The following is a 7,962-nucleotide window of genomic DNA, read 5'->3' as shown; positions in this document are numbered from 1 at the left end:
CAATGCCAATGTCGTGGATACCTCATTAAGCTCATGCAAATCCATATCCATCATGGGACAAGTATGATACAAGGGAACATTCTCCATCTTATTTTAGACCATCTCACAAATACCATGCAGCTCCAAGAAGATTGACATTTGAACAATCACACGTCAAAGTTCGTTTCAATCATAAGGAATCGGTTCAGAGCTCAAGGAGGAAGAAATAGGTGGTCAAGCAAGTTCACCGCGTGAAAAGAGATGGTCGTAAGTGTGCTACTTCAGATTAGATCTCAAATAACAAAGAGTCAATTAAAGTGTTGACATTGGCTACAAAAGACAAAAATTGAGGCAATCAATTGATAAAAATCAGAGTGATCTCAAATAACAAAGAGCAAATCAACTTTACACCCACAAACATACCGGATCCATGGCGCAATGGTAGCGCGTCTGACTCCAGATCATAAGGTTGTGTGTTTGATTCACGTCGGGTTCAATACCCCAAACATAAATAATCTAGTTCTTTTCTTTCAGTTTCTTTCGGACTATTCATTTATGTTTCAGGTGAGGTTAAGATGAGTGGTGTGCTAGTAGGGGAAGACAAGGTACAAAATATTCCCGGACGTATGGGCAGGAAGTGTGGCACAAGGTGTTTAATCTTATTGCAATTGAGGTGCAGGGCCCAGTGGAGTTGGACGTGTTCAAAGATTGGTGGCTGGCTGTGCGAACGAAATTTAGAGGGCAGGACCGTAGAGGGGTTGACACTCTGGTGATGGTGGTGGCCCTTTTTTTGGACTGTTTGTTTATGTTTCAGGTGAGGTTAAGATGAGTGGTGTGCTAGTAGGGGAAGACATGGGACAAACTATTCCCGGACATATGCGCAGGAAGTGTGGGCCGCCGGCCGCCACATCTCCAAGCTGCAGCTTCGGGCTGCCATCTCCATCTTGAACTTGAAGGAAATATGCCCTAGAGGCAATAATAAAGTTATTATTTATTTCCTTATTTCATGATAAATGTTTATTATTCATGCTAGAATTGTATTAACCGGAAACTTAGTACATGTGTGAATACATAGACAAAACATATTGTCCCTAGTATGCCTCTACTTGACTAGCTCGTTAATCAAAGATGGTTATGTTTCCTAACCATAGACATGTGTTGTCATTTGATGAACGGGATCACATCATTAGGAATGATGTGATGGACATGACCCATCCGTTAGCTTAGCATTATGGTCGTTATAGTTTCATTGCTACTGCTTTCTTCATGACTTATAAAGGTTCCTCAGACTATGAGATTATGCAACTCCCGAATACCGGAGGAACACTCTGTGTGCTATCAAACATCACAACGTAAATGGGTGATTATAAAGATGCTCTACAGGTGTATCCGAAGGTGTTTGTTGGGTTGGCATAGATCGAGATTAGGATTTGTCACTCCGTGTTTTGGAGAGGTATCTCTGGGCCCTCTCGGTAATACTCATCACTATAAGCCTTGCAAGCATTGTGACTAATGAGTTAGTTGCGGGATGAAGTATTACAGAACGAGTAAAGAGACTTGCCAGTAACGAAATTGAACTAGGTATCATGATATCGACGATCGAATCTCGGGCAAGTAACATACCGATGACAAAGGGAACAACGTATGTTGTTATGCGGTTTTACTGATTAAGATCTTTCTAGAATATGTAGGAGCCAATATGAGCATCTAGGTTCCGCTATTGGTTATTGACCGGAGATGTGTCTCATTCATGTCTACATAGTTCTCGAACCCATAGGGTCCGCACGCTTAATATTCGATGATGATTTGTATTATGAGTTATGTGTTTTGATGACCGAAGTTTGTTCGGAGTCCCGGATGAGATCACGGACATGACGAGGAGTCTCAAAATGGTCGATACATAAAGACTGATATATTGGAAGGCTACATTCGGACACCGGAACGGTTCAGGTCGTTTCGGATAAGTTTCAGAGTATCGGGGGTTACCGGAACCCCCTTCAGGAAGTTATTGGGCCTCATGGGCCTTAGTGGAGAAGAGAGAGGTCCAGCCAGGAGGTGGCGCACGCCCCCCTTGCCCCAATCCGAATTGGACAAGGGGAGGGGGCAGCACCCACCTCCTTCCTTCTCTCCTCCTCCTCCCCCCCTTCTCCAACTTGGAATAGGAAAGGGGGGGGCGAATCCTACTAGGTTAGGAGTCCTAGTAGGACCCCCCCATGGCGCGCCTCCCCTCTTGGTCGGCCTCCTCCTCCCCCTCCTTTATATATGTGGCCAAGGGGCACCCCATAGACACACAAGTTGATCTCTTAGCCGTGTGCGGTGCCCCTTCCATAGTTACACACCTCGGTCATATCGTCTTAGTGCTTAGGAGAAGCCCTGCGCCGGTAACTTCATCATCACCGTCGCCACACCGTCGTGCTGATGAAACTCTCCCTCGGCCTCAACTGGATCAAGAGTACGAGGGACGTCATCGAGCTGAACGTGTGCTGAACGCGGAGGTGTCGTACGTTCGGTACTTGGATCAGTTGGATCACAAAGAAGTTCGACTACATCAACCGCTTAACTAACGCTTCCACTTTCGGTCTATGAGGGTACGTGGACACACTCTCCCCTCTCATTGCTATGCATCACATAGATAGATCTTGCGTGATCGTAGGATTTTTTTGAAATTACCGCATTCCCCAACTGTGGCATCCGAGCCAGGTCTATGCGTAGATGTTATATGCACGAGTAGAACACAAAGAGTTGTGGGCGACACTAGTCATACTGCTTACCACTAATGTCTTACTTTGATTTGGCGGTATTGTTGGATGAAGCGGCCTGGACTGACATTACATGATTGCGTTCATGAGACTGGTTCTACCGACGCGCTTTTGCACAAAGGTGGCTGGCGGGTGTTTGTTTCTCCAACTTTAGTTGAATCGAGTTTGACTACGGCCAGTCCTTGTTGAAGGTTAAAATAGCACACTTGACGAAAAAACGTTGTGGTTTGATGCGTAGGTAAGAACGGTTCTTGCTAGAAGCCCGTAGTAGCCACGTAAAACTTGCAATAACAAAGTAGAGGACGTCTAACTTGTTTTTGCAGGGCTTGCTGTGATGTGATATGGTCAAGGCATGATGTGATATAAATTGTTGTACAAGATGATCATATTTTGTAACAAAGTTATCGGCAACTGGCGGGAGCCATATGGTTGTCGCTTTATTATATGCAATGCAATCGCCATGTAATTGTTTTACTTTATCACTAAGCGGTAGCGATAGTCGTAGTAACAATAGCTGGCAAGATGACAACAATGCTACGATGGAGATCAAGGTGTCGCGCCGGTGACGATGGAGATCATGACGATGCTTCGGTGATGGAGATCATGAGCACAAGATGATGCATATCATGTCACATATTTTGATTGCATGTGATGTTTATATTTTATGCATCTTATTTTGCTTAGTACGGTGGTAGCATTATAAGATGATCCCTTACTAAATTTCAAGGTACAAGTGTTCTCCCTGAGTATGCACCGTTGCTACAACTCGTCGTGCCGAGACACCACGTGATGATCGGGTGTGATAAGCTCTACGTTCACATACAACGGGTGCAAGCCAGTTTTGCACATGCAGATATGGCCTCGGAACATTGAGACCGAAAGGTCGAACGTGAATCATATAGTAGATATGATCAACATAGTGATGTTCACCATTGGAAACTACTCCATCTCACGTGATGATCAGACATGGTTTAGTTGATTTGGATCAGGTGATCATTTAGATGACTAGAGGGATGTCTATCTAAGTGGGAGTTCTTAAGTAATATGATTAATTGAACTTTAATTTATCATGAACTTAGTCCTGATAGTTATTTTGCATGTCTATGTTATTGTAGATCAATGCCCCGTGCTACCATTCCTTTGAATTTTAATGCGTTCCTAGAGAAAGCTAAGTATGATGGCAGCAACTACACGGACTGGGTCCATAACTTGAGGATTATCCTCATTGCTGCACAGAAGAATTACGTCCTGGAAGCACCATTAGGTGTACCACCTGCGCGAGCAACTGCAGACATTGTGAATGCCTGGCAGACGCGTGTTGATGACTACTCGATAGTTCAGTGTGCCATGCTCTACGTCTTAGAATCGGGACTTCAAAGGCGTTTTGAACGTCATGGAGCATATGAGATGTTCCAAGAGTTGAAGTTAATATTTCAAGCAAATGCCCGAGTTGAGAGATATGAAGTCTCCAACAAGTTCTACAGCTGCAAAATGGAGGAGAATAGTTCTATCAGTGAACACATACTCAGAACGTCTTGGTACCATAACCACTTGACTCAACTGGGAGTTAATCTTCCTGATGATAGTGTCATTGACAGAGTTCTTCAATCACTGCCACCAAGCTATAAAGGCTTCGTGATGAACTATAATATGCAAGGGATGAACAAGACTATTCCCGAGCTCTTCGTGATGCTAAAGGCTGCGGAGGTAGAAATCAAGAAGGAGCATCAAGTGTTGATGGTCAACAAGACCACTAGTTACAAGAAAAAGGGCAAAGGGAAGAAGGTGAACTTCAAGAAGAACAGCAAGAAAGTTGCTGCTCAAGAGAAGAAACCCAAGTCTGGACCTAAGCCTGAAACTGAGGCTTCTATGGCAAAGGGACTGGTCATTGGAAGCAGAACTGCCCCAAGTATTTGGTGGATAAGAAGGATGGAAAAGTGGAAGGTATATTTGATATACATGTTATTGATGTGTACCTTACTAATGCTCGTAGTAGCGCCTAGGTATTTGATACTGGTTCTGTTGCTCATATTTTCAACTCGAAACAGGGGCTACGAATTAAACGAAGATTCGCTAAGGACGAGGTGACGATGCGTGTGGGAAATGGTTCCAAGGTCGATGTGATCACCGTCGGCACGCTACCTCTACATCTACCTTCGGGATTAGTTTTAGACCTGAATAATTGTTATTTGGTGCCAGCGTTGAGCATGAACATTATATCTGGATCTTGTTTGATGCGAGACAGTTATTCATTTAAATCATAGAATAATGGTTGTTCTATTTATATGAGTAATATCTTTTATGGTCATGCACCCTTGCTGAGTGGTCTATTTTTATTGAATCTCGATAGTGATGATACACATATTCATAATATAGAAGCCAAAAGATGCAAAGTTGATAATGATAGTGCAACTTATTTGTGGCACCACTATTTGGGTAATATCAGTATAAAGCGCATGAAGAAACTCCATGCTGATGGACTTTTGGAATCACTTGATTATGAATCACTTGGTGCTTGCGAACCGTGCCTTATGGGCAAGATGACTAAAACTCTGTTCTCCGGAACAATGGAACGAGCTACTGACTTATTGGAAATAATACATACAGATGTATGCGGTCCAATGAGTGTTGAGGCTCGTGGAGGGTATCATTATTTTCTTGCCTTCACAGATGATTTGAGTAGATATGGTTATATCTACTTAATGAAGCATAAGTCTGAAACATTTGAGAAGTTCAAAGAATTTCAGAGTGAAGTGGAAAATCATCGTAACAAGATAATAAAGTTTCTACGATCTGATCGTGGAGGTGAATATTTGAGTTACGAGTTTGGTCTTCACTTGAAACAACATGGGATAGTTTCAAACTAACGCCACCTGGAACACCATAGCGAAATGGTGTGTCCGAATGTCGTAACCGTACTTTATTAGATATGGTGCGATCTATGATATCTCTTACTGATTTACCACTATCGTTTTGGGGTTATGCTTTAGAAACGGCTGCATTCACTTTAAATAGGGCACCATCAAAATCCGTTGAGACGACGCCTTATGAACTGTGGTTTGGCAAGAAACCAAAGTTGTCGTTTCTTAAAGTTTGGGGCTGCAATGCTTATGTGAAAAAGCTTCAACCTGATAAGCTCGGACCCAAGTCAGAGAAGTGCGTCTTCATAGGATACCCAAAGGAAACTGTTGGGTACACCTTCTATCACAGATCCGAAGGCAAAATATTTGTTGCTAAGAATGGATCCTTTCTAGAGAAGGAGTTTCTCTCGAAAGAAGTGGGTGGGAGGAAAGTATAACTTGATGAGGTAATTTTACCTTCTCCCTTATTGGAAAGTAGTTCATCACAGAAATCAATTCCAGTGATTCCTACACCAATTAGTGAGGAAGTTAATGATGATGATCATGAAACTTCAAATCAAGTTACTACCGAACCTCATAGGTCTTCCAAAGTGAGATCCACAACAGAGTGGTACGGTAATCCTATTCTGGAAGTCATGTTACTAGACCATGGTGAACCTATGGAACTATGAGGAGGCGATGATGAGCCCAGATTCCACAAAATGGCTTGAGGCAATGAAATATGAGATGGGATCCATGTATGAGAACAAAGTGTGGACTTTGGTGGACTTGCCCGATGATCGGCAAGCCATACAATAAATGGATCTTCAAGAAGAAGACCGACACAGATGGTAATGTTACTGTCTACAAAGCTTGACTTGTTGAGAAAGATTTTAGACAAGTTCAAGGAGTTGACTACGATGAGACTTTCTCACCTGTAGCGATGCTTAAGTCTGTTCGAATCATGTTAGCAATTGCCGCATTTTATGATTATGAAATTTCGCAAATGGATGTCAAAACTGCATTCCTGAATGGATTTCTGGAAGAAGAGTTGCATATTATGCAACCAGAAGGTTTTGTCAATCCAAAGGGTGCTAAAAAAGTGTGCAAACTCCAGCGATCCATTTATGGACTGGTGCAAGCCTCTCGGAGTTGGAATAAACGCTTTGTCAGTGTGATCAAAGCATATGGTTTTATACAGACTTTTGGAGAAGCCTTTATTTACAAGAAAGTGAGTGGGAGCTCTGTAGCATTTCTAATATTATATGTCGATGATATATTGTTGATTGGAAATGATATATAATTTTTGGATAACATAAAGGGATACCTGAATAAGAGTTTTTCCATGAAAGACCTCGGTGAAGCTGCTTACATATTGGGCATCAAGATCTATAGAGATAGATCAAGACACTTAATTGTACTTTCACAAAGCACATACCTTGGTAAAGTTTTGAAGAAGTTCAAAATGGATCAGTCAAAGAAAGGGTTCTTGCCTATGTTACAAGGTATGAAATTGAGTCAGCCTCAATGCCCGACCACTACAGAAGATAGAGAGAAAATGGAAGTCATTCCCTATGCTTCAGCCATAGGTTCTATCATGTATGCAATGCTGTGTACCAGACCTGATGTGTGCCTTGCTATAAGCATAGCAGGGAGGTACCAATGTAATCCCAGAGTGGAGCACTGGATAGCGGTCAAGAACATCCTAAAATACCTGAAAAGGACTAAGGATATGTTTATCATTTATGGAGATGAAAAAGAGCTCGTCATAAATGGTTACGTCGATGCAAGATTTGACACTGATCCGGATGACTCTAAGTCGCAAACCGGATACATATTTTTATTGAATGGAGGAGCTGTCAGTTGGTGCAGTTCCAAGCAGAGCATCGTGGCGGGATCTACGTGTGAAGCGGAGTACATTGCTTCTTTGGAAGGAGCAAATGAAGGAGTCTGCATGAAGGAGTTCATATCCGATCTAGGTGTCATATCTAGTGCATCGGGTCCAATGAAAATCTTTTGTGACAATACTGGTGCAATTGCCTTGGCAAAGGGATCCAGATTTCACAAGAGAACCAAGCACCTCAAGAGACGCTTCAATTCCATCCGTCATCAAGTGTCAGAAGGGGACATAGAGATTTTCAAGATATATACGGATCTGAATGTTGCAGACCCGTTGACTAAGCCTCATCCACGAGCAAAACATGATCAACACCAAAGCTCCATGGGTGTTAGAATCATTACTATGTAATCTAGATTATTGACTCTAGTGAAAGTGGGAGACTGAAGGAAATATTCCCTAGAGGCAATAATAAAGTTATTATTGATTTCCTTATTTCATGATAAATGTTTATTATTCATGCTAGATTTGTATTAACCGGAAACTC

The 7,962-nt window shown here is 42.4% G+C and overlaps 1 non-coding gene across 1 annotated transcript; it reads left to right on the top strand.

Annotated features, from left to right (window-relative positions):
• Positions 1-403: 403 nt before the first annotated feature.
• TRNAW-CCA lies at positions 404-475 on the top strand. The gene has a single exon. It is a non-coding gene; the product is annotated as a tRNA-Trp (tRNA).
• Positions 476-7,962: the final 7,487 nt, after the last annotated feature.

This window comes from Triticum dicoccoides, chromosome 2B, assembly GCF_002162155.2.
Source record: "Triticum dicoccoides isolate Atlit2015 ecotype Zavitan chromosome 2B, WEW_v2.0, whole genome shotgun sequence".
NCBI classification, from domain to species: Eukaryota; Viridiplantae; Streptophyta; class Magnoliopsida; order Poales; family Poaceae; genus Triticum; species Triticum dicoccoides.
Note: the sequence above shows the minus strand (reverse complement) of the source record. Positions and strands in the feature narration are given on the sequence as shown.